This window comes from Macrotis lagotis, chromosome 2, assembly GCF_037893015.1.
Source record: "Macrotis lagotis isolate mMagLag1 chromosome 2, bilby.v1.9.chrom.fasta, whole genome shotgun sequence".
NCBI classification, from domain to species: domain Eukaryota; kingdom Metazoa; phylum Chordata; class Mammalia; order Peramelemorphia; family Peramelidae; genus Macrotis; species Macrotis lagotis.
The window spans coordinates 329928403-329956223 of NC_133659.1; the positions used below are offsets into that span (position 1 = coordinate 329928403).

At 45.0% G+C, this 27821-nt stretch overlaps 1 protein-coding gene across 4 annotated transcripts in view; it reads right to left on the bottom strand.

The window, feature by feature from the left end:
• Positions 1-27821, bottom strand: part of ELFN2 (extracellular leucine rich repeat and fibronectin type III domain containing 2) — a 73625-nt gene that overhangs the window by 37544 nt on the left and 8260 nt on the right. For all 4 annotated transcript variants that reach the window (XM_074226869.1, XM_074226868.1, XM_074226867.1 and 1 more), the window contains exons 2-3: positions 26187-26302; positions 7872-7956 (exon numbers count right to left, since the gene is read on the bottom strand). The gene's annotated coding sequence lies outside the window, so the exon portion shown is untranslated. The remainder of the gene's footprint in view (positions 1-7871; positions 7957-26186; positions 26303-27821) is intronic.

Genomic DNA, 27821 nt, shown 5'->3' on the forward strand with positions numbered 1-27821 from the left:
AATCACCAGCCTCACTTTCTTTTCCAGAGACAACTGGGTCCAGTAGTCAGATATGAATCAGGATGTAAAGCAATCAGGGTTAAGTGACATGCCCAAGGTCACAAAGCTAGTAAGTTTCTAGTGTCTGAGGCTGAATTTGAACTCAGGTTTTCCTGACTAGGGTGGTGCTCTTATGGCACCTAGCTGCCCCAATCTCTACTCAAAATCATGGTGGGACTTCCAGGATCACACAATTTATGACTTAATCACATTCATTCATTGACTATAAGAGCAGGAAAGAACCTCAGAGGTAACCTAGCCCCAAATTCCCCTTGTTCAAGGATCTTCTCCATAGCATTCTTAACTGAGAATCACTCAGCATCTCCTTGAACACTATCCAAAGACTCACTCCCTCGTGAGGCAGACTGGGGCAATGTGGCTCCAAATGTTTGGGCAGTTCTTGCCATCACTGTACTGAATCCTTGAACTTCCTCATGGTGCTATGGAAAAAGCAACACATTTTTGAGGTCCAAGAATCTAAATTCAAATCTAAGATAAGAAACATGTTACCTTGGGAAAGTCACTTCACCTCTCTGCATCAGTTTTCTCTTCTAAATCTCAAGTTTATAGTTTACTTCCTATATAATAATTAGGCAAATCATTTGATTTCTCTAGGGTCTAGTTTGGGGGTGAGGGAAGTGTGTAGATGGTGAACTAGGTAATGCCTCAGGTTAAAGAGCAGAATAGTCTAGGGACTAGGGGACTAGTCAGACTAGATTAGAGTCAGGAAGCCCCAGGCTCAAGTCTTACCTCAATTCCTCACGCCCCGAGTGACCTTGATCAAGTCACTTCCAATTCCATCATTTCCTCATTTGTAAAATGAGAGGTCTGGACTTGAGATGCACTAAGGTCCCTTCCAGCACTAAATCTTTGATCTTATAATCCCTTCAAGTCCTAAATCAATGGAGCCAAGAAAAAGGCATCTAATCTCTGTTCCATGTGACAGCCCCTTGGTTACTTGGAGATGTCTCCCCTAAATCTTTTCTTCTTCAGCTTATTAGAACACTGCCAGTTCCTTCACAGCACCTTGTCATCATCCTGGCCATCCATCATTTCTGCCTTCTGTCACTTGACAGAACTATAACTGTTTTCCAGTTGCCACCTGGCAAAATGCATTCCAAACAAGACAAATTGAGTCGAGGAGGATGGGGTTAATGGCAGAGATGTGTCTGACCTCCACACTCCAGGCCCCCATGGGTGAAGGCAGAACGCTATCTCATAGCTGCTGACGTTAACTTCTTTTCACAAGATGCTAAACTCAGTTGTTTTTTACCTGCTGACCAAACAAGCACAACTAGTACCCCTTAGATTTCCAGTCCTTGGAGCAAAGGTCTGGTTATCCTGCCCTAGTTCCAACTCTGTCATTTAGAGTATAAGCTCCTGGAGGACAGTATGGATATATGCCTCAGAGTCCTGAAGTACTGAGCATTGGCTGAACCCAAAGTCCAAGAAATACCTAAATGGTAAATTTTGTTTGTTAGACAATCATTGCCACTTCTGTCTCTCTGGGACTCAATGCCTGCCTCTGTTTTGCCATGATCCCATAATGCTCATAATTGCTGTGAGCCTCAATCTCCTCCTCTGTAATATGAGGACTCCATGACCTTTGGAGTCCCTTCCAGGTCTCCATCAACAATCTAGTCTCTCTTCTCCTTGTGCAAATCCTTGGTCTAGATATTTAGGTTTGATTGTTCCTTTATCATCTTCCATCCCCAGGCTGGCTCTGGGCTCTGGGTTCCCTGGCTTCTAAGAAAAAAACCATGACACTTTGAAGCTCTTCTCTTGTCTTTCCTCATTTGCTTTTCACAACCACCTCAGGAAGCAGATAATACAGTATTAATGTCTCCATTTGACAGACTGAGAAACTGAGGCTCAGAGAGATGATGTAATTTACCTAAGTGGGCAAGTTGGGGACTTCAAGTCCAGAGTTCTCTCCCTTAAGCCAGTCTTCTTGCCAATCCCATCCCTCCTAACCTCCTGGCCCTCCCTTCCTGCTAGCCATTCTTTTTACCTTCTCTCCCTTGCTTTCTCCATCTTCTGTTCCTGTTCTCCTATTCACCAGCCCCCAGCCCCAGACACCTGGGTTCAAACTTGTCTTTCACACACTGCTTGGTTTCCGGCCCAGATGGCCCAAGCATTACAAATGAACACTGACAAACACACTCATTTACATAGACACCAGGGGAGGAAGCCTCCAGCCTCCAGCAACAAGGGAGATTCCAGAACACCTAGATAATAGGGAGCTTTTTATCCTGGCACTCGGTGTCCAGCTGGAGCCCTCTGGGAGCCCAGGAAATCAGACAAACATAGTATCATAGTATCTTGAGATCCAAGAAACACGGGACCATGGGTACTCAGAATAGCAAAGGAGCATCTTTAAGTCCCAGAATTGGAGGCACTGCCTCTTAGAATCAGAGTCTTTGGATTTGTTACAGTCTTAGAACACTAGGATCTTAGAACAGAAAGAATCTGAAGAGTCTCCGAATCTCTGAATCTCCGAATACATCAAGTCCCAGATTCCTTGAGTCTCAGAATCTTACATTCCTAGAAATTTAGAATACAGAAATCTTAGGAGTCGGAAACAATTCTAGAATCTTAGAAGGCAAATTTAGGATTTCGTGTCATAGAATCCGCAGAGCGTCGAATGCTAGAATCTTAGAATACATAAAATCTTAAAATACGTAGAATCTTTGGATTCAACAGTCTTCAGATGCTAGAATCTTAGAATACACAAAAATCTTAAAATATTTAGAATCTTGGAATTGCAGTCCTAGAAAGGAATGGAATTAATCACACACAGACATCCCATCCTGAATCCAGGCAGGTTTGGGAAAAGATAACACTTCTCCATATCCCTTACAATCTAATAGGCCCACACTTGGGATGGGGCAAAGGTAATGGGTAAACTCTCTTATTTCCCATGTAAATATCAGTCCCTATGGGAGGATTCGCATCCTTCCTGTGTGGGATTATTTCTTTCAGGACCTCTCCTCTCCTTCCCAGGATACATTTTCTTACTTGAAAAATGAAATTAAAGCCCAAAGAAAGTGACTGGTCCAAGTTCATACACCAACACTCTGAATGACATTGCTTTTCAGCCATTCCTTACTTATTCATCCATTCAGTATTTATTGAGTACTTCCTTCATAGCTTGGATAAGGACCAGTGTTCTGGGGTTTGTCAATGTTTGCCCTTCATTCTTTGTTTTTCCTTTTAAGACAATGGGGTTAAGTGACTTGCCCAAGGTCACACAGCTAAGTATTTATTGAGTGTCTGAGGCCAGATTTGAACTCAGGTCCTCCTGACTCTAGGGCCAGTGCTCTACCTACTAGCTGCCCCTTGTCCTTCATTCTCAAAGAAGACCATGACATCAGGGGAGGTGATGCCATGACAAACTCATGAAATGAATTTGAGGGAAGACTAAGTCACCAGCCTCACTTTCTCCTCCAGAGCTATCTGGGATCAATGGTCAAATATGAATCAGGATGACTGGAGAAGGTCCTGGATCAAGATCATCATGGTTAAATGATTTTCCCAAGGTCACACAGCTAGTAAGTGTTATAAAATATCTGTGCAATTAAAGTGTTATCAAATATCTGTGATCAGATTCAAACTCAAGTCCTCCTGCCTCCAGGGCTGGTGCTCTATCCACTGCACCACCTAGTTGCCACACCTGGGTCCAGTCATACCTCCCCATGATACCAGATGAGCACAGCTTGGGTTCTGGGGCCCAGGGCATAAGGCTCCTTCCCACCCAAGTCATTTCTTTACAAACCTGCTGGCATGTTTGTGTATATGGATGACCTGAGGAGGAGGAGCAAGAAATGAAGCCAGAGGTTGGGGCCAGGAAGGATGGACCTGAAGAAGATGGTCATTCATTGGGAGGGAATAAGGAGCTTCAGAAAATTACTCCCATTCTACTCCTCAGCAAAATCCAATGATCTCTAAGCTTTGTTCAAGGCTCTTCCCACTCCCCTCTCCTTTGCCAAGGTGCCACCCCAACATCTCCAGATGCCCAGTCTGGCTGCCGCTGAAAGCCAAGGTAGACCAGGATTCCAACCCAGATGTTCTGCCACCAAATTCAGTACTCTCTATACTAGACAAGACCACATAGCTCTTTTCTGTTCAAAAATTTATTTAACTGATGACTTTTCCATAGACTGTAAAGATAGTGAGATGACTTGTTTGGGGTGGGGTCTCCTTAGCCCCAACCCCTAACACAAATTTGGCCTTGCTCTATCAATCAGCAGATAATTTATTAAGCATCTACTTTATCTCTAACACTATGCAGGGGCTGAGATACAAGAACAAAAGATGAAAGATACAAAAAACAAAAGATACCACAAAAAATTTTTCTCCTAAAGGAGGAAATCATCAGTGGTGGAGATACCAAGTACATACATCCAAACATATATGTACAGATATATCAGAACATGACTAATACAAATTCATCCAAAGTCATTACAGGCAAGGACATCAGGATGGGGCAGAGTGGGACTAGCAGTTGGGGAAGCAAGGGGCTTGCTATTAACAGGCTGAATGGATGACCTTACCCAGAAAACTTTGCAATTTTTATTTTAGTTTTTTGCAAGGCAATGGGGTTAAGTGACTCGCCCAAGGCCACACAGCTAGGTGATTATTAAGTGTCTGAAGCTGGATTTGAACTCAGGTACTCCTGACTCCAGGGCCAGTGCTCTATCCACTGTGCCACCTAGCTGCCCCATCCTTTGCAGTTTTTTATTGGATTCCAGAAGGAGGAAGAACAAGCCTCTGGTTCTATGAACTTGTATTCCCTCTGAGGATGTTGACCAACCTGGTGATTCAGACTGCTATGGACAGAACCGCCACCATGAGGACCATTACCCAAGGCTCCTGTGCCTTACCTCAAAAACAAGTAAATCCAAGAGAGCCTCCAGTCTGCCTTCTCTCCACCCTGGCCCCAGTGGCAAGGCAGACAAGGGGACACATGGAGTCCATAGGACTTGAAGTCAAAAGTCACTTCAAAGGCCATCTAGTTTATACTCTTCATTTTATAGAGAAGGAAATTGAGGGAAAAGCAGTGGAAGTGACTAATCCAAGTTCACACAAATAGTAAGTTTCAGAGGCTCTAGTTAGAGAAGGGAGGACCTTGACCACTATCTATTCCAACTTCCTTATTTTATAGAGAAGGAAAGCGAGGACCAGGGAGTAGAAGTGACTAGTCCAAGGACACAGAAACAGCAAGTTTCAGAGGCAATAGTTAGAGAAGGGGGGAGGGGGGGATCTTGGCCACCATCCATCCCAAATTCCTTATTTTACAGGGAAGAAAACTGAGGACTAGGGAGTAGAAGTGGCTAGTTCAAGTTCAAAGAGGTGGGAAGGACCAGAGACCAAGTTCAAACCCACATCCTCTCTGCCTTCCTAACTTTACCAGATGTAGTGGAACAAACCTTTCTGGCAGGTCTATCAGACAGATTATCAGAAACTGCCACAGATAGAAATGTCCACCCCAGGCTTGGCGCATCTGCCAGACCCCGGGGAGGTCCCTGGCTGCAACCAGTCTCATTTTCAGTTTTTCTATCCTATCCAGGAACAAACTGAGCCCCAGCAACTGAGGGCCAGTTTCTCTCCAGCTGCCTGGCCTAATTGGCCACTTACTCACCCTGCCCATGGAACTCAGGCCAAGAAGGTCTATTAGTACATTGGCAAGGCTGGGTTCTCAGGGAGAAATAAGGGACCATGGAAAAAAGGACAAAGTTCAGGAGTCAGGAGACTAGACTGACTGGGCAGTCCTGCTCAATCTCCCCCCTTCCCAAATCAAAGAGAGGGTGAAGTCCACCCTCCCTGCTGCCCTTTGGGCCTGAACTCCAAGCTCTGTCATGATCACAAGTTTCACCTTGCAGTTGGTAAAAGCTCAAAATTACCCTGGAAGGTAAGTGAGACATCAGCATTGAAACCATTTTCAATATTCATTCATTCATTCATTCATTCAAAAAAGTATTTGTAGAAGGTCTCTAATGAGCTGGGAGGAATACATAATTTATTGGAAGTACAGCTCCTGCCCTTACGCACTTTATAATTCATTAGTTATTCTTTTTCTTTTTAATTTTTTTTTTTTTTTTTAGTTTTTGCAAGGCAATGGGGTTAAGTGGCTTACCCAAGGCCACACAGCTAGGTCATTATTTAGTGTCTGAGATCGGATTTGAACTCAGGTCCTCCTGACTCCAGGGCAGGGGCTCTATCCACTGCACCACCTAGCCACCCCTCATTAGCTGTTCTTAATAACATTTGTTTTTCTTTTGATCTAGACCTGCACTATCTACATGAATGGCTGGTCAGAGAAAGCCAAGGTAGGGCATTGGCCAGGCAACTGGAGGGGGCAGTTTGGGAAGAAAGGCAGCCCTGCTAGCAGGAGAAGAGGGGGGCATCAAGTTCAACTCAGGGAGCTGGATGCCACCTGAAGGGAGAATCAGAAAAACTCATTAGCAGTGTGCTGTGCTACAGGATCTTTCCCTGTGGACAGGCACTGGTTTCAGGTTGGGCTTTGGGGGTATTCCCAGTTTCTAGAGCTTTAGGGAGGCTTAATGTTTGCTGATTGAGAGGATAAGTGGGTCAAGTACTAATTTATCAGCAAGCATTTCATGATTATTATTATTACTAGCATTTATATATCACTCAGGCAGGCACCGAGCTATTGGTTTTATAAATATCTTAGTTTATGAGCACATAGGAAGATCTGTGAAAGATTAAGTCAAAGAAGCAACACTAAACTTTTAATGATAATAATAATATCAAACATTTATTAGCAACTTTCTAATACCAGGACCTATGTTAGGAAGCTGAGGTTAGAGGCAACATGGTGCAGGGGAAAGAGCCCTGGTTCTGACATCAGAGAGCCTGGGTTCCACTTTTTTTTTTTTTTAGGTTTTTGCAAGGCAAATGGGGTTAAGTGGCTTGCCCAAGGCCACACAGCTAGGTCATTATGAAGTGTCTGAGATCGGATTTGAACCCAGGTCCTCCTGACTCCAAGGCCGGTGCTTTATCCACTACGCCACCTAGCCGCCCCCCCTGGGTTCCATTCTTGCTGTGTGACCTTGGGCAAGTGACTTCCTCTCCTGCACCTCAGTTTCCTCATCTGTAAAATGAGGGAGTTGGATTCCATGACCTCTATGATCCTTTGATTTAATGAGTTATTGGTTTGCACTTGAGGGTAGCATCCATCTCTCTGAGTTGTGATTGATGTGATTGATGCCTTCCTCTTCCCCATTAGTAGGGCTGCCTTTCTTCCCAAATTCCCATATAAGCTGAGATTTCCAGAAACCTTTTATGCTTCCTGAGTCCAAGGATGATCCTCCATGCACTGGAGCTCTCAGATGATAACTAAAGTTGACTTACTTGGGGTTTTTTTTGCAAGGCAATGGGGTTACCTGACTTGCCCAAGGTCACACAATTTTTAAGTGTCTGAGGCTGGATTTGAACTCAGGTTTTATAGTACCATACATCAAATTTCATGTGAAGCTCCTCGAAGGCTGTAATACTTTGGATCTTTTCCCCCTTGATATCCCCAGTGGCTGGTATAGAAACTACATTTAATAAATGTTTGTAGATTAATTGACTGATTGATCCTAACAACAATCTCATGAATTAAATATCAGAGCTGGAAGGGATCCCAGGGCGGTGCTGCTATTATCTCCCAATTTACAGATCAGGACTGGGAGACTGAGAGAGTTTAAGTCACTTGCCCAGAATGCTTGCTAGTAAGTGTCCCAGGCAAAATTCGATTTCAGATCTTGGGGCAGGGTTTTGTCAGCAGGAAGTGTGGCCTGCAAAAGCAGGGGGTTATTGTTACTTACCAAGAAGGGAGGCGTCCCAAAGGAAATAGGAAGGAAGAAGCAGCGTCCCGGACAGACAGTGAGGAAGGTGAATGGTCTTCCCTGCCTAGGGAGCAGAGCAGAAGAGCAACTCCGTTCAAATTGGGCCTCTGATATTTACTAGCCATGTAACCTTTTTTCTCAGATCCCTTCCTTTTTCTAGACCTCAATTTCCCCATCACATAAATGAGCGGAGTGATGGCAAATTTCATATTTATTTTAAGCTTAGAGTGCTCATTTAAGTGAACCTCTGAAGTTGAAATCTTTGCTCCTCACAGGTTTAATCTGGTGACATATTTGTTCAAAAAAAGAATGGAATGATAATACTTGGGATGGAGAGGGAAGTGGTGACAGACATCATGGGCTTAAAATTCTTAGGAGAGATCATCTCAGACATCTTCCTGCCCTGCCAATCCCTATTCTAAAACCCTTCCCACCTCTGACATTCCCATGTTCTAATATCCTTCCCAGCTCTGACCTTCATTGTTCTAAGACCCTTCCCAGCTCTGACCTTTATTCTAAGACCCTTCCCAGCTCTGCCATTCCCATGTTCTAATGTCCCTCCCAGCTCTGCCATTTCCTGTTCTAAAACACCTCCCAACTCTACATTCTTAAATCTTAGACTTCCTAGAGAGAAAACCCATTTTTCGGGGAAACACTGAAGTCCACATCTCTTTTTCTCAAAAAAGGAAAAAAACTAAACAAACAAAGAACATTAAATATCCAAGAAAGAATAACTTATTTTTATGAGCTTGTTAACATTTGTGAAGTTAAGTAAGCCCCAATTTATGCCATTCATTTGCATACATTAAAGGGTTTCTTTCCTTCCCTGTTGGTGTGCAGTTACTGTGAAACCTTTCTGTTAAAAAAAAAAAAGAAAGAAAGAAAAAAGAGAAGAGAAAAAAGCCTCTTCTCCCTGTGCTGATATTAATTAGCACCTTCCGATCCTGCTCAGCAGTTATTTTTACTGATTCCTGGTATTTCTGGGGAGTTGGTGCCCAAGAAAACCTTCACCTCCCCAATGTCCAAAGTAGACCCCCCCACCAGCAAAGGGACCCCAAAAAAACTCAGATTTGGAGACACAAAGACCCAAGTCAAATCCTGTCTTAGACACAACAGCTAGGGGACTCTGGCTGCATTCTCAGCCTCAGTTTCTTCATCTGTAAAATGGAGATGATCAGCACAAACTCCATAGGGTTTGTGTGACAATCAAATAAGCTAGCATACAAAAGCATTTGGCAGACCTCAAAATGCTCAACAGATCCTAGCTTTCTTTAGCTTCCATCCATTCATTCATTTATTCCACATACATTCATTAAGTCCTTACTGCCTAGATAGTACCTGTGCTCTGAGTTGGTGGAAGAGAAGATCCAGTCACTGCCCTCATGAGAAGATGCATGGGATCCTGGATCTAGGGAAGGGCTGGGAAGGGCTTGCAAGGTTATCTTGACCAACCTCTAAGGCCCATTTTACAGATGAGGAAACAGATTTAGGGAGGTCATCCAACAGTCCTGTCTTGTCATATTGGGGAAGAGACTGAATCACACACGTTTCAAAATTCTCATGATGGGAGTGACAGATCAGAGAGAGAGAGAGAGAGAGAGAAACCTGATCTCCCCTGCCCCAGGTGAATCCAGGACCATGGGAGCTCAGAGCCAGAGTCTCCTTGGAGCAAGATCCCCTGGGCCATGGGTCACAGGGAAGGAGTGGAATGTTTGTTTTTGTTTTTCTCTTCAGCCTTCTCTAAGATTCTCTAGAAGGCCCAATGGAGAAAAACCTGTCATCCAGAGCTTTTGAATCCTCTGAGCTTCCTCTGTTTGTTTTTCTTCTCTGTCTTTCTCTCCCAATGGTATGGAAGGATTAATGTGATTTAAACCAGAATCTGTGTGACCCAGGACAAGTCACTTTCCTTCTCACGCTCCCTGGGGGACCAATACCATCACCACCATCTTTGTCCAGCCCAGTCTCTATCTGGATCTCACTTGAGGGTAGGCTCCTTGAAGGTAGGGACTGTTTCACAGATTTTGAGCTGGAAGAGACCTAAGAAATCCCTTGGAACTTGAGGTCCAGAGAAATGAAATGCCTTACCCTCCATCCTCTAGCCAGGGAGTAGCAGAGATGAAACTCAAGATTAAGTCTTGTACCTCCAAATTCAGCTTCCTTCCCCTGGTCCACACTGATGCTGTCATTTTGGTTTTTCTCTTCCCATATAAGAGGTGATAAAAGTTTGTTGAGCCTAAAGTCAGGAAGACCTGAGTTCAGTTCTTGCCTCGGACACATTTTTGTTGGGTGACTCTGGGCAAGTCACTTAATTTCATCTGCCTTGGTTTCCCCATTTATTAAATAGGGATGACAACAACATCCTCTCTCAGTCGTGATTATCAAGTCATATAATATTTGTAAAGCATTTCACATAGTGAGTGCTTCACTGATTCTTGATTCTGTCCTTCCTCCCTTCCAGGCTCAATTCAAGCACCACCCCTTTCCCTGACCCCTCAGGTGCTATGTGCCCCCTCAAGTATCTGAAATTACTGATGACTTCCTTGGGATGTATTTTTGGTATTGACTTATTCCCCAGGATTATGTAAGCTTTTTGAGGGCAGGAGCAGGTTTTCTTTTTTTCTTTTTGTCTCTCCATGGTCCAGGACAGTGGCTGACCTAGTTGAGTTCTTCCCCAAAGGTGCTGTACTCATTTCAAATGGAGTCTTTAGGTATCCGGCCCCAGACCCTATGACTCCAGAGCTTCTGCCCAGGTACCATGCTGTCCATCTATTCCAATGTCTTTCTTGGATACTCCGGGAAAATGAGACTTGGAGAAGGGAAAGGGACTTGGCCAGGATGATTCAGAGACAGGAAGTAGCAGCCGGAGATCCAAGAACCCAAGTCTGCCTACTCCCAGGCCAGCCCTTTGCCCACGAGACCATGTTGGCAGCAGGGAAGGCAGGGAGAAAGGAAGGCGGCAAGGAAAAGCTGTTTCTGGTGTTGGCCAGCTCTCTGTTGCTAGGGCTACATGAATACTGACTTCACATTAACACTAAGAGGAGAGGTGTGGGTTCTCACCTGTTTGTTTGGAAGGGAAGGGGGAGGACTGGAAGTGGTCTAGTTCAGGCATATGCATATGGATACACCTGAGTAGACACAGCAAACAGGGCCCCACAGGAAGAAGCAAAGCACTGCCCTCCAGTCAGCACCCACAGGTCAATCCTGGGGCTCCCCTTATAAAGCCTATAATCACCTAACCTTATAATCTGAGAATCTTCAAGACTGCAGGAAAGTCTTTACCCCCCACCTAGAGATAAACAGTGGGTCCCTGTGGAGAATGCTACACAGCAGAAATAGCCCTGGACTTCAGTGACACAAGTCTAGATTTCCTGTGAGACTTTGGATAAGTCATATCCATTCTCTGGGTCTCATCTCTGAAACAAGAAGGTTGGAGTGGACCAAGGTTTCTTCTAGTTCTTCATCCCCTAAACTTCAGAACCTCACCTTCAGAGTAAATGGGATCAAAATACATTTAATGTTCGACTGACAGAGGGCCATTGAGATAGGGAGTAAGGGAAGAAGGGAGGGAGAGGAGGAAGGAAGCACGGAAGCAAGGAGGGAAGGAAGGCAAGAAGGGAGTAGGGGAGGAAGGAAAGAAAATGAAGGAGAAAGGAGGAAAGGAGAGAGGAGATGAGTGCAGGGGAAGAAAGGGGAGAGAAGGGAAGGAGGGAGGGAGAAATGAAAGAATTTAATAGGCATTTATTTAGGACTTATTAGTTGAGGTGCTGAGTATGATACAAGAGTCATTCAGGCTTTTAAATCTGAATCTGAAGGGTCCTTAGAGGTCTTCTTAAACAACCTCCTCATTGTGCAAATGAGGAAACTGAGAAAAGGGTTTTTTTAATGAGGAAACCGAGGCCCAGGGAAAGGGTAAACAGGCTTTCAGTAGCAGAATCAACATCTGAACCCAGGTCCTTCAGGTGGCCCACATGCAGGACGCTAGACATTGCCCACTTTTGCTTGGGTAATCAATGCCTCTGCTCAGTTTTGAGTCTTTTCTCTTCACCACTCAGATCATTTTTTTCACTGATTCCCAGAGATATCTATTTTTGTTTCCTAGTCTCAGTCAGCATCTTCCCCTGTTCCAGAGGGACCTTCCCTCAGCTTCTCTGGTTCACTAAGGAAGGCAGCTATCCACCTACTCCCCCAACTCTGAGAGAACCTTAGGAAGCCCTTCCCTTAAAGTCTGGTCCACAGACTCTACACTCCAGCCTGGTGTGGTCGCCAGCTCCCACAGGATGCTCCTTCCCGGTCCTCCCTTCTCCCACCTCCTGGCCTCACTTTGATCTATTATTCAGCTGGAGCCTGTAGTCTTCATGATTCTATGTTCTCCCACTGTCACCGCCCTAGCAAGAAGCTGACCTCCTTTTGTCCAGGCTATTCCTCCGAAGCCCTTACCTGGAGGGACCAGCTGTAGTGATAAGGGAGACCCCACCCTCTCCCCTTTCTGGACATCCAACAATAGCAAGACTACTCAACTGGGGACACCCCCAATCCTACCTCTGGGACTTATAAGATGTGTGAATTGGGCAGGGTGGGGGGGATTTGGCTTAATTCAAGTCTGCCTGGCCTTGGGGACTTCATTACCTTTTTGTTGACCTGTGTCCTTATTTTTAATAAGAGGGGATTGGATTAAGTGGTCTAAATCTGCAAAGGATCTTTGGGGATCCACTCCTGCCTCTCCAGATTCTCCGAGCTCTGACATTCTCTTCACTCACATCCTCCACTTGACCCTCATGCCCTTCCAGACTCTGATGGTTTAATAAATGTAGAATTGAATTAAAATGAATCACTTCTTTGTCAGTTGGTCTCCACTTTCTGCTTATAGACCTTCCTCATCAAGACGGCCCGTTTCCACTCTGGGGCAGCTTCAGGAATCACCACTGAGAAATGTTAGAGGTTGCAAATAACACAAGACTGCACAGGAAAATAATGCCCCGGATGGGGGAAATAGGATCAGAAGGCTCTGGACACTGAACCAAGTCTAATAGAATTAAACTTAATAAAGATAAATGTAAATGAAGACTGGCACTTGGGTTCAAATGATGGATTTCTCAAGGACGAGATGGAGGAGACATGATGAGCTAGTCATCTGAGTGAGAAAGATCAAAGATCGTCTAGAGATGTGACCACCAAAGGTTAGTTCCTGTGGGTCCTAGATGCTTTGCCCTCTTGGGACTCCTCATGTGGCAAGAATTTAAATCATCAAGGGCAACTATCCTCTATTAACAATACAAGGAGAGGGGTGACTAGGTGGCACAGTGGATAGAGTACCTGCCCTGGAATCAGGAATACCTGAGTTTATATCTGACCTCAGACACTTAATAATCACTTAGCTGTGTGACCTTGGGCAAGTCACTTAACCCCATTTCCTTACCAAAAATAAAATATAAGGAGGCAACATGGTAGAAGGGACAGGATTTTGAGTCAGTTGGATTGGGTCAGTCAAACTCTGGTTCTGATAATTAGACAATCTGGTTCTGATACCTGACCTTAGGCAAATCCTTCCCCATGATTGGGCCTCTTTAATATGAAGCCTCTGAAGTCCTTCCCAGGTCTCCATCGATGAGTCTAACCTAGGATCCTCCGCCATGCCATTCTTATATAGTACAGTCGTCACACCTCACACTGAACCCAGGAGTTTGGAGGAACCCAGAGGTGAGTGGAAAGCAAGCTGTCTTTATTTTAATTTTCTAATTTCTGGGATCCTCTCCTCCCCCTTCTGCTCCAGTTCCCCAGGAGGGAGACAGACTTCACCTCATGCTGGAAATGAGAATGAGCAGTTCACCCAAAGTTCAGGGCTGGAGAATTTGTTCAGAATAGAACAAAGGGCAAAGTAGAAGAGGCTGGAAGAGAAACCTGGGCCTGGCAGAGGGCTGGGCAGAGCAGTGGAGTTGGGAGACCAGGCAAAGGTAGCAGGGAAAAGCAGGGCCTCAGGCCTACGGGAGGGCAGAGGAGAGGCTAGAACTCATCCATCTGCAGCTTACAATTAGAATGGACTCTCCAGGTGCTCAGGGAGCTCAGAAGAGGGTAAAAATAGCATTCAGGTTGAGGGGAGAAAAGAGAGGCACACCAATGGATGCTCAGCTCCCCTTCATGAGCTGACCCCTGCTTGGTGAAGGTAAAGAACACTGGTTTGGGAGTTGGAGGACCCGAGTTCAAATCCTGTCCACCACTTACTCTCACCTTGGGGGGATGATGCCTAGGATGCCATAAAATCCACAGCCTGTCCAAACTGGGCCCCATCTCCCTCTATTTAACACGTCTAGAGGTCCTTCCTGCTCAGCTCTGCCTTGCTGAATCTTGGGGACCCATCGATGCTCAGAACAGGTGTGTCATCCTCCCTGAAGCCTTCCCTACTTCCCCACCCTCACACTGCTCTCAGCTTCCTCCCAGTGGAGGACGGGGACTTTGGAACCCTGGAACTTTCTCAGTGTTGGGTGAATGGAAGGGACTGGAAGGGAAGGGGATGATAAAGGCTGAGATGGAGGAGACTGGAGGGAAGGAGATGGCAGGGGATTGAAGAAACCAACCAGCAAAGGCTTATTCACTGAACATAGAAATAAATAATCACCACTTAGGTACAGAAGTTTCTAAGGGGGAAGAAGGAGCACAAAGGAGCCATTCCTTCAGCAGGACAAAAAGGCAGGAAATCAGGACAAAGACTGGGTTTTTTTTCTGTCCCAGTGAGGGAGAAGAGAAGGGTGTGGCAGTGGCTAGAGCCCTTCCCTCTTTTCCCTCTCCCAATTCTCCAATTCTGTCTATAATTTGGCTTGTGCTCCTGGAGGAAAGGGGGGGAATAGCCTAGGGAATGAGGCTGGAGAAGAGAGGGAAAACAGGGGCTCTGCCAAAGGGGAAAGGAAACATCCTGTTTTCCGTGGCCATGTTAAAAGGCTATGGAAAGAAGCTTACAATGTCAGAGCTGGAAGGAAACAACAAGGTATCTCAGCCCTGGGGGAGTGGGGAAAGGATGACACTTGGAACTGAGAACTTGGAGGAGAAAGTAATATCAAAAACGAGAGATGGAGGTGGGGCGGGTGGTCAGACCGGGAAATGACCGAGTTGGGAGGGACCCTAGAAGGGCAGAGCTGGGAAGGGTCAAGGGTGGGAAGAACAAGAAATGTCTGAGACCTTAAAACATCGAATCTCCAAGGTGAGAGGGACCTTGAACAGAGAAGGCTAGACAAGCAAATTCCAGACTTAGCAGGGACCCCAGAGGCCATCCAATCAAGCTCCTCATTTTCTGGATGAGAATACTGAGGTCCACAGTGAGGATGTGCTTTGTGCCAGGCCTCACAGAATGCTTGAGACAGACCTGGAAGCCAGTCCTGCCGCCTCCCAGCCCAGGAGACTATAGACTACCTCCCCTAATGTCCCAGAGGGAGATGCCCTGGAGAACAGAGAACAGACCTCTCTGACCCCAATACCCTCCTCCCTCCCCCTGCCCACCTAATCATCCTCTGGGCTGGGGTCAAACCAATCTGCCCTGGGAGGTTCAATGAGCAGTAGAGGTGAGCTTCATTCCCCTGCCTGGCCCTGGGGACATCAGATTCTTGCCGCTTCCCTTCCTGATTCCCCATCTGTTCATTTAGGGAAAGGGGGAGAGAGGAAACATAAACACTTAATTTCTAATCTAATCAACCCTCCTCTGCCTAATTGCCTCACTCCTGGGCTTCCTGGAGAGAAGGGAAGGGGAGTAGATACCAGAAAAATGACCCCTTTCCAGGCTAGGTCCCAACCAGAGGAAGAGTCAGTGAACAAGGTGAGACCTAAGGAATTTCTGAAGCCCCTCTCTCCCACTGACATCTCCCTTCATCCCCACTGTCATACTGTACAAAATATAAATCACTGTCTCATCTCCCTTATTCATTTGCAACCTCCTAAGAACCAGAGTTATTCATCCTTCTCTCTTATACTACCTGAAACTTCACCATTAGAGATTGACTCCTTAGGGTTAAGCATTTTCCTCCTTGGACCTGGGATCAAATTCCAATCAACTGCACACGGGTTTTGGTGATTGGATCTTGGCCATACAGTGGAAGCTGGTTCTGGAGGGCCATAGGTTTAAACGCTGACCCTGTCCCTGTATCTGTGGAATCCTGAGCAAATCACTCCAAATGCTAGTGCTCACCCATCAGCCCTCTCTATCTCTTCTTTAATAGGAGAGAGGGAGGACAATTGGGCATGGAAATCTATCTTACCCTAGAGGAAAATGGGGAAAGAATGGGAGAAAAGGGACAGGGGGAAGGGAGGGGGGCTGTAGGTGATAGAAGTGAGGGAAGAGCATACAAGAGGGGAGTCAGATACAACACACTTTTGAGGAAGAACTGGGTGAAAGGAAAGAATAGAATAAATGGAAGTGGGGGAATAGGAGGGAGGGAAATACAGCTAGCAATAGCAGCTGAAGGGAAAAAATTAATTTCTCTGATATTGCTGGGATAAAAAAATTAAAATATTTTTTTAAAAATGAGAAAGAAGGGGAGGCTAGGTGGTGCAGTGGATAGAGCACTGGCCCTGGAGTCAAAAGGACCTGAGTTCAAATGAGACCTCAGACACATAATAATTACCTAGCTGTGTGGCCTTGGGCAAGCCACCTAACCCCATTGCCTTGCAAAACCTAAAAAGAACAAATGAGAAAGAGGGGCAGCTAGATGGCACAGTGAATAGAGCACCAGTTCCAGAGTCAGGAGGACCTGAGTTCAGATTTGACCTCAGACACTTAATAATTACCTAGCGAGATTTGAGTTGCAGTCCAGCTTCTGATACTAACTAGCTGTATAACTATGGCCGTGTCACCTTTGTTCCCTCATCTGCAAAATGGGGATCATAACAATTCTTGTACCAATTAATTCCTGAAACAGGTGTCCAGAAAGAGCATGGTAAACTTGAATGTGTTGGAGGACATGTCATGCTTGTGATCAACTAACAGACTCCAAGAGCTGAGAAGAGAGGGAGATGGAAAAGAGACAGCTAAAGAGTAGCTAAAGAGATCATAGACAAAGGGGCGGCTAGGTGGTGCAGTGGATAGAGCACTGGCCTTGGAGTCAGGAATACCTGAGTTCAAATCCAGCCTCAGACACTTAACAATTACCTAGCTGTGTGGCCTTGGGCAAGCCACTTAACCCCATTGCCTTGAAAAATCTAAAAAAAAAAAGAGAGAGAGATCACAGGCAGTAAGAGAACCTTCTGTTGGGGAGGCAGAAAAACTCAAGAGTCCTGGAACCTGAGAGACAGATGAGGGCAACTGGACAGAAAGAAACAATGACAACCACTGGGAGAGAGAAAAGGACAGACTTCAGGAGAGGGTCAGAGTTTGAGTTAGGAGAAACCTTTGAGGTCAAGTTCAACTCTTTTGTCTTGCAGATGAGTAGACTAAGGTCCATAAAAGTTGGAACATTCCTGGTATTACAAAAGTAAATCTGAGATGGGATCTGAAATGGGATTAGAATTCAGATTTCTCTGATAAGAGTCCAGCAGGATTAGGGGAGCTGGACAAGAGCCCCAAAAGAAGAGAGAGAAAGGCAAAGTGAGTCACAAGGAGTGGGATTTAAGAGACTCTGTTGTATATACATAGTCTCTATGCAGAGCTAACTGAAGTTTGCCTGTTTTTCATATAACAGATAAAATTATCCCTATTTTATAGCTAAGTAAACAGAGAAGGGGATGATTTACCTAATGGGTCCAGTAAAAAAATTGCTGCTCAAATGTCAGCGTAGGAATATGATGGAAGAGGATTCTGCTTCCAAAAAAGATGAAAGGCATCAGAGAAACCTGGGAAGAGTCATTTGAACTGATGCAGAAGGAAATGAACAGAGCCAGGAGAACCAGTTCTACAATAACAGTATTGTAAAAGAAACAACTTGCAAAGTCTTCAGAACTTTGATCACAGTCATAACAGTCCTCTCTCCAAAGCACTCACGAAGAAGTATGATTCCTACATCCCAACAGAGAAATGAGCTACTCCAGATTCACAATGTGGTCCACATAGTTGGACATAGCCAATGTGGGAATTTTTGTTGGTTTGGCTGACTATAATTATTTGTTTAGAAGTCTGCCTCCTGGGAGGGGGAAGATAGAAAGGAGAAAAAATAAATGTTAAATATTTGCTAATTAAGAAACATGTTTAATTTTCAAAAGACTGAAAGAATACCCATCATAGAGAAAGGAGGAAAAAAAAAGCTAAATATTTACTAATTGAGAAACATGTTTAATTTTCAAAAGTTTGAAGGAATACGTATCTTAGAGGCATGGGCTGAAAGTTAGAATGCTGTCATTCATTACCTATTGGGTGGTAAATCACATTACCTGTGATTCAGTTTCCCCTTTTGTGTGACCACAGTTTGGAACTAGTGAGCCCCTTGGGGTCTAAGTTCAGGCCTAGAGCTATGACCCTTTAACTATGGGCAGCAATATTCAAATTCAGCTCCTTTGGGCTGCAAAGATGCACCTGCACATGGATATGTGGCCATGTTTCTATACCTAGATGCTTAAAATACCTGTATTACACGTGTGGGTTTATACCTGCATCTCACTGAGAACAAACCTTTGAGGAACTTTGCATGCACTTATACCAGTGCTTGTATACATGGACATTTGTATTTTCTTTCTTTCTTTCTTTCTTTCTTTCTTTCTTTCTTTCTTTCTTTCTTTCTTTCTTTCTTTCTTTCTTTCTTTCTTTCTTCCTTCCTTCCTTCCTTCCTTCCTTCCTTCCTTCCTTTCTCTCTCTCTCTCTCTCTCTCTCTCTCTCTCTCTCTCTCTCTCTCTCTCTCTTTCTTGTTTCTTGTTTCTTGTTTCTTTCTTTTTTGTTTTTTTCAGGGCAGTAAGGTTAAGTGACTTGCCCAAGGTCACTCAGCAAGGTAATTATTAAGTGTCTGAAGTCATATTTGAACTCAGATCCTCCTGACTCTAGTTTCGGTGCTCTATCCACTGCACCTACCTTAGCTGCCCGTATATTTTCTAGCTATGTCTATACCTTAGTCTTTGACTGTGTGTGCACACTTCCCTGACTATCCTAATACACAAATATCAGTGAATGACACTTTTGAGCCCTCATTTATAGCAATGATTGTATGTCTGCAATTTTGTACACATATAGCTTTAGAGTGAGAGGTCTGGGTTCAAATCCTTCCTGTTCCTTATTCTTTGCATGACCTTGGGCAAATCACTTCCTTCCCTGGGCCTCAATTTCCCCACCTGTAAAAAAGGTGAACTTGATGGTCACTGAGGTCCCTTCCACTCTAGAACTCTCACCCTCAGTTCCTAGAATTTCTTAAGGCTTAGTTTTCTCATCTATAAAAATGAGGAGGTTGAAATAGGTGGTCTCTGAAGTCTTTTAAACTCTTAAATCCTATGAGTTGTGTGTATACCCAAGTCCAAAGATGCCCCCTAACCCTCTGTGGCATTGAGTGCCCAGGTACCAGCAGTCTCAAAGATTCTCAGCCAGGCTTGGATTAGAGGACACCCAGGGGTCCCAGGATTTTCCCACAGGCCAATCAGACCTCTCCACTCCTAATCCCCATGAAGTAAATCCATCCTGGCTCAGGACCAGAGATGCTTAATCACAAAAAAGCATTCCTCCCAACCTACCAGTCTGGGTCCCAACTGATTCAGGTGACCTCAGACTTAGTTCAGGGTTTAAGGTTGAATCTTGCTTCATACAATTAATAGTTATATGACCCTTGGCAACTACTGGAACATGAGATTTATAGCTAGACAGGGCTTTGAGGTATCAAACTCAGGGCCTGGGGACCCTCTAAAGTGAATCCAATTAAAATGTAATTGGGAAATGTTTAATAACAAAATATAACAAAGATGATACAAATTTGTGGTTTTCTAAGTCAACCAGAAGGAATTTGTTTCTATTAAAGTTTGAAACTGAATTATGAACAACCTCACTCATCTTACAGATATTTTCATACTGTGACCTAAGGGAAGTGACTAGCCATGGTCACGTCAGTAGTAGGGGTCCAAGCTCAGGTCCTATAGAGAGTAGTCAAAAATTCAGATCTGACTTATGATGCCCATCACTCATGTGAACTTAGGCAAGTGACCAACTCCTGGGGCTTTGGTTTCCTCTCAGTTAAAATAAAGGAGGTCTCACCCACTTCTAGAGAAAGGACCTACTGACTGCAGACATTGATGTTTTCCAAAATGCTTCTCTGCCAAAACCCCCATAAGGAATGCAGTTTTAAGTCTCCTTGTCCCCATCTTACAAAGAAGCCAAAGTTCAGAGCAGTGACATGATAGAGGCTCCCAGATAAAAATCATCAGAGCTAAGAATTTGTGATGAGGGCAGGAGAATCTATGGGCACTGCCCATTGTCATCAGGTACTCAGCTTGACCTGGTATCCAGCTGTGGTGAGACTCCGGCTGCTCACTAACCCGTAGAAGGAAGATACTGGACTAAAAGGGGTGGGTGTCCAGAAATCCCAGAGACCCACTCCATCTCCCAGATGTCTTAGGACTTGTAAAGAGCTTCCTGGTCACAAACCTCTAAAGGAGGCAGGATGAGCATCAACAACCTCATTGTAAAGTTGTGGAAACTATGTCTCAGAGGAGGGGAAATGACTTACCCACAGTCATACAAAAAGGGTTTGCACTAGTTTACAATCCAATTCCCTGGGCCCTGAGTCTTCCCATTCAGAACTCACGTAAGAAAGACAAAGATGTGGGGGATAAGTCAAGACTTTAGGTGGTCTAGCCACTAAATCTCTGATGTTGGGCTGTGATAAGAACACCAAAGGAGGTGTGTGATATGTGGGAAAGAGCACTGACTCTAGAGTTTAAGGAGCTGAATTCAAATCCTGAATCTGATGATTATTGCCTGGATCTCATTTAAGTTACTCTCTGGGCCTGAGTTTCCCCAGTAAAATAAGGGGATTAGATTAGATTGTCTCTAAGATCCTTTTAAACTGAGGGTAAAGACTGTTCCTGCCACTTAAGGTCTAGCTGACTGACACTGCTAAATCCCCATCCCTCTGGAGCCCAGTTTCTTCCTAAATCATCATAAAGGAAAATTTACTAAACAAGAAAGGAGAAGGTCAGCTTAGTGGATAGTGAACTGGATTCCAAGTCAGGAAATTATGGGTTTGAATGCTGCCTAGTACAATTAATAGTTATATGACCCTAGGCAAGACATAACCTTTTCAGTCTCAGTTTCCCCATCTGTAGAATGAGGGAAACAAAAACATTCACCTGATTGTGTTATGAGGATCAGATGAGATTAAAATCTCTATGAAAATGAAAGCTATTCTGAGGAAAATTGATTTAGAGCCTAGAAAGCAGGATTCCAGTCATCATCCTCCACTTTCATACTGAAAGGAAGTCACTCATTCTAGACAGAGGAAAGGGGGAGGATTTGAACCCAGATCCTCTGGCTCAGAATCTGGGCTTTCTCCTCTAAGGGCCCTTCCAGCCTCAAGCCCTGTGATCACATGATTCTGTGACCTTGGCTTCCCAGTCCTGCTTTCACTGGGCAACATGAATCAGCCCAGACAGTGGGGGATCCCAGGCCCAGTCACGTGAGGCTGAGTTCCATGGCTCCAAGCAGAGAGAGCTCCTGAACATGCCCCTTACTGGAGACTCAAGAGCCCAGGAGAAAGGGAATCCCCAAGGATGCGTTAGACTGGAGATGACACAGCAGAGAAAAAAAAGTGGGGGAGGGAGAGAGAAGGAAAGGGGTGGGGAGAGAGAGGAGGGAGTGAGCCAGATAGACAAATAGATGGGAGGGGGGAGATAGAAAGAGGAGAGAAGGGAAAGAGACAAGACAGGGGAGGGAGGTAAGATGAGAAAGGGAAGAGAGAGACAGAAGGAAAGAGAGAGGAGGGAAGAAAAGGGGGAAAGAGAGAGAGCAAGAAAGGAAAGAGAGAGAGAGAGAGAGAGAGAGAGAGAGAGAGAGAGAGAGGAAGGAAAGGGGAAGAGAGAAAAGGAGGGAGACAAAGACGGAGACAGAGAGAGAGATGGAGAGGCTACTGCTGCCAGTGATGAGGAGGAATCCAATAGTGCCAAGGGCTTTGGCCCCCAAGATCAAAGCCAAGAAGAATCACACATGGATGAGATGTGTGAATCCTTAGCCTGGTTACCACTGAGACCATGGCTTTGACGTTCATTTTGTCCTTAGCCCCCAGTCTCCAATCCTCTCTATAGCAAGTCTCTGAGACATCTAGATGAAGGGACTTCTTAGAGCCTGATGGGTTTCTAGAATGCCCAAGCCTGGAACCCTGATGCTGGAAAGAGCACTTGATTTGGAGACTGAGAACCCAGTTCAAAGTCTGACTCTGCAATATCTAAACTATGAATTTGAGGAAATTACTAAGCTTCTCTGGACCTCAGTTTCTTCAGCTGTAAAAAGGAAGAAGTTGGGCCACATGACCTCTGAAGTCCTCTCTGACTCTAAGTCATTGTTCATGTGCACATCCTACAACCTTAACCCCCCACACACATAATTTAACATTCTGGCTAAAAATCTGGAATCACTAAAACACCATATTCTTTCCTGATCCCTGGGACTCTCCTGTCCCCCAGGTCCCCAAAACCTGAAGTCCAGCATTGCTGGAGTGTTGGTCCCCCACCCCTCAGGGGAGCAGCCCCAGAAAGCAGAGGGGGCATCCCCCACCCAGCCTTCAGCCCCAGTGCCAGCTCAACTATCTATACTCAAGTGGCAGAGGGCTTGAGCACATCCACGGCCCAAACACAAATGCTCAGAAATGCCCAGAGGTGCCACAAAACACTCATATAAGGAAAATAAACCACATTCTCAGAGAGATCACCCCCCCCACACACACACATACACACACAGACACAGACACACCATCACAGACTCATATGAAAAGTCCACACTAGCATTAAGGCCCACACTCACCACACTCACATGAACACAGAAAAATACATATACTCTTACAGAAATCAAAGTCATACATTACATATAAACACGTTATCAAAAATATAGCTTGACATTCATCCAGTTGCATAAGGAAGTGTGTATACATAGCACAACCACAATCATTGTGACCTCATCTTCTCTGCTTAGCAAATAATGGCAGGATCATAGGGGCAACCAGGGACATCAAAATGGAAACAGCAAGACCCTAAGGTGTATAAAGAACACAGGGATGAACGATTGGCACACCAATCCTGTGACCTCTGCTCATGGCAGGAACTGAGAGGTAAAAGTTGGGGGAGAGATAGACAGACAGAGGAGAGAGACAGACAGAGGTGAGACAGACAGAGGTGGGACAGACAGAGGTGGGAGACAGACAGAGGTGAGAGACAGACAGAGGTGAGAGACAGACAGAGGTGAGAGACAGACAGAGGTGGGAGACAGACAGAGGTGAGAGACAGACAGAGGTGAGAGACAGACAGAGGTGGGAGACAGACAGAGGTGGGAGACAGACAGAGGTGAGACAGACAGAGGTGGGAGACAGACAGAGGTGGGAGACAGACAGAGGTGAGAGACAGACAGAGGTGAGAGACAGACAGAGGTGGGAGACAGACAGAGGTGGGAGACAGACAGAGGTGAGAGACAGACAGAGGTGGGAGACAGACAGAGGTGAGACAGACAGAGGTGGGAGACAGACAGAGGTGGGAGACAGACAGAGGTGGGAGACAGACAGAGGTGGCAGACAGACAGAGGTGAGAGACAGACAGAGGTGAGAGACAGACAGAGGTGAGAGACAGACAGAGGTGAGAGACAGACAGAGGTGAGAGACAGACAGAGGTGAGAGACAGACAGAGGTGGGAGACAGACAGAGGTGGGAGACAGACAGAGGTGGCAGACAGACAGAGGTGAGAGACAGACAGAGGTGAGAGACAGACAGAGGTGAGAGATAGACAGAGGTGAGGAGAAGAGGAGAGGGGAGAGAGGAAGGGGACAGAAGAGGACAGAGGACAGAAGGGGACAGAAGAGGACAGAAGGGGACAGAAGAGGACAGAAGAGGACAGAAGAGGACAGAAGGGGACAGAAGAGGACAGAAGGGGACAGAAGAGGACAGAAGGGGACAGAAGGGGACAGAAGAGGACAGAAGGGGACAGAAGAGGACAGAAGAGGACAGAAGAGGACAGAAGAGGACAGAAGAGGACAGAAGAGGACAGAAAAGGACAGAAGAGGACAGAAGAGGACAGAAGAGGACAGAAGGGAGATACAAAAGAGAGATATGAGAAAAGATGAAAGCCATGAGACAGATAAGACATGAAGAGAGATAAAAGCCATAAGAGATAAAAAAAAGCCATAAGAGATAAAGCCATAAGATAAAAAGGAGACAAAGCCATAATAGAGCATAGATAAAAGCTTATCTCTTTTATAAGAGATGAGAAGAGATAAAAGCCATAAGAGGAGATGGAGAGGAAAGAGAAGAGTAAAGCCATGCAATAAAAAAGATAAAAGCTATAAGAGATAAGAGATAAAAGTTTAGAGATGAAGAGAGATAAAAAACAAGAGAGAAAAGCCACAAGATAGGAGATGAGAGAAAGCCATGAAAGTCAAGATTAGGAGAGATAAAAACCCAGAGAAAGCCATGGAAAGTTGAGAAAAGCCACAAGAGATAAGGAAAAGCAAAGCTATGAGAGACAACAGAGTTGAAGGGAAAAGCCATAAGAGATAAGAGATAGAGAAAAGCCAAAAGAGATGAGAAAAGGAGAGAATAAAAGACATGGAGTGGAAAGGAGCAGATTGAGGAGTGGTGAGCAGAGGAGAAAAAATTGAGTGGAGAGGTGAGGAGAGGATGTGGAGAAGAGCAGCCTAGAGAGTCAAAAGATCTGAAAAAGATCCAGTCCCCAGTCTTGGGGATTAAAAAGATAAGAGACAAAAGGAGATAAAAGAGAAGAGAAGATAAATGGAGTGAAAAGAAGAAAATGGAGAGGTGTGGAGAGGATGTGGAAAGAGAAGAGTTTCTTCTGGGGAGAAAGCCATCAACTTCTCAGGTGAATCCAAGTCTTCCCCTAAGTCTTCTACCCAGACCAACCTTCAAGGCTCAGCTCTTAAGGACAGCAGCACCTCCATGAAGACTACAGACTGAACTGGGATTTCTCTAAATGGTGCTCCATTGGCACCAGGCAATAAACGCCTTATTTATTACACATATTATACATACATTATTAGTAAAGGGCTTTACAGGTGAAAAAGACCATCAGAGAACCATCTAAGTATGGTGCACCTTAAGCAAATCTGGACCTTAGTTTCCTCCTGTATTCAGACATCCAAGCTGCCAAATAAATGGGCTCTTAAAATGTCATTCCTTCCAGTTCTAGAAGGGCCTCTTTACCTGTCTTCTCTTCCTTAAGACTCCCAGTCCCCCAGCCCCAACAGTGTTTCTGCAGAATGGGCTGGCATCCCTAAGGCTACATTTCAGTAGAGAAGAGGTGCTCTAGGTGTCCCAGGGTTAAGCAATCGGGAGACCTGAGAGATTGGCAGAGGAAGGAAAGGAGCAGCTCTGCTTTCGGAGAGAATGTCCCTTCAGCTTCGTGAGGCCACTGCAGACTCATGACTCCTAGCACATACTTGGCCAATCTAGTTTACCATATTTGTGGAGAGATGATATGCCTTCAACATCCAGTATTTCTGGGCTTCCTGGGGGGGCAGCTATAGAAACAACCTTTCTGAGCAGCTACCATCTCCTGGCCAAACCCAAATCACCACCCCATGCCCTAAGTTCTAACTGCCACCTTCCCAAAGACCCAGCTCAGTCTGTTTCTCCATCTATAAAAAAAAAATTATTCATGTCCCATAAGGCCCCTCCCAACTCTGACATTGTATTGTTCTAACAGTGCCCTCTCCCAAGATCTGTTATTCCATGTTCTAAGTACACACACACACACACACACACACACACACTCACACACAACCACCAACTTTTATTTTTCTAAGATCTTTTCCAGTCCTGGCTTAGATTTCTCCTGTTTCTGACATATTGCGCCCTCCCAACAAGAGACTCCCCCAGGCCTAAAGCAACTGAGTCTCTTATCTCTAGGATACTCTAGCTACTAAGATCTACATCATTGATTCAAAGTATACTATCCCGCAACAGCCACAGTGAACAGTGGAGAGAATGATCAAGAATTGTCATCCTAGATTGATATCTATAAGGGAGAAAAAGATGGAACAGACACTGCCACTAAGTCACTGATAGCATTTCCTAGAGGTCCCTGACATCTCAGTCCCACTGGAAGCATGGTCTCCAAAGGACTAAGCTGAAGCCCCTTCTCATTCCTGAACTTGTCATCAGAAGCCCTATTCCCCAGGTAGCCATCTGGCTCCAGTACCTGCTCACATCTGGTCAAGGAGATCCTCAGAATGTTAATGCCCCTGAGCTGTCACTGGTGACCACTGCCTCCTCCAGAGATGCACCAAGTCTTGATTCTGTTCTTTCTCCTTGGCCCTGGCAGGGAAATGAAAGGACATCAGTTACTTCCCCTAGGGCTTTGAGACACCCCCCCCCAAACCTGGGTAGGTGGCTCTAACCCAGGTCCAGATCTGATGGGGAACTGGGGAGGCATGTTAGGAGAAGCAAGGGTCAAAGCAGCTTAATGTAATCAGAGGATTTTAGGAGAAATGCCTTCGGGGTTATCTAATCCAGTCTCCTCATTCTACATATAAGGATGTTGGAAAGGATCCTGAGGTCATAGAGGCAGAGCTAGGGTTTGGATATAGGAGTTTAGAGGGAAGGCTGGCAGGGACCTCTATGGAGGCCAAATCCCATTCCACCCCCAGTCTCTCTGGAGTTAAGGGATTTGCCTAAAGTCACACAGAATTCTAACCCCGGTCTTCCCAACCCAAGTCCAGTGTTCTCTTCACTACTACTGGCTTCCTATCATCCCCTTAGAAACCATAAGGGGAGTGGGGATGGAGAGGGAAAAGCCATAAGAGATGATAAAAGGAGAGAATAAAAGATGTGAAGAGAAGAGGAGCAGATTGAGGAGTGGTGAGGAGAGGAGAAAAAATGGAGTGGAGAGGTGAGAGGATGTGGAGAGGATGCAGAGAGGAGCATGGAGAGGGGTTAAAAGAAGACCCGAAGAAAGGTCCACTTCCCAGTCTTGGGGATTAAAAAGATGAGACAAAAGGAGATAGAAGAGAAGAGAAGATAAATGGAGTGAAGAGAAGAAAATGGAAAGGTGTGGAAAGAGAAGTTGTGCATTTTTAAAAAATAAAACTTTTCCACAATTATGTTATAATAATTTTTAATAGACATTTATTATGTGGCAGGCACATATTTCAGACCGGAAGGGACCTTAGAAGCCATCTAGTTTAACCCCTTCATTGGACAAAGGAAGAAACTAAACCTGAGAAATTATATCACTTGACCTTGGGTAGGAAGGATATTACTTATGGAATTGCTGGCTCATATGTCTAGAACTGTTAAGATCTGAGGTCATTTAGTCCCCCTCTCCCTTTCTATAAATGAGGAAATTGAGACCAGGGAAATCAAGTGACTAGCTGCTGAATTGTAAAGATTTCTTTGAGGTTGGGATTAAACTTCAGGTATTCCTGATTCTCAATCCATATGGTCCCTTCAGATGGATAGAACAGAACAGATATTCCCTCTCTGGTCATCTATGATGAAAGTTGGCATGATTAAGAAGGAAATGGGCCATATACCTGTCCTAAGTTTCCAAAAAAGCCATGCCTACAGGACTAAAGAGAGCGCCCGTACAAGATGATACCTAAAGCATAGGCAATTCAAAAACAATGATATACCCATCCATCCAATCACCCAACTCCCTCCTACCCTAAAGTGATCACTCAGCACAAGGTTGACAAATTCAAAAGCTTATGCCAGTGCCGACCACCTTCTCTACTATTTGGTGCCTTGGTGCTCTGCACATTTACTCATTATTTCTCTAAACACTCTTAAGAGGGGCAAAGGGGGGATAAACTGAACCTCAGTAGTTTTGGAGGTC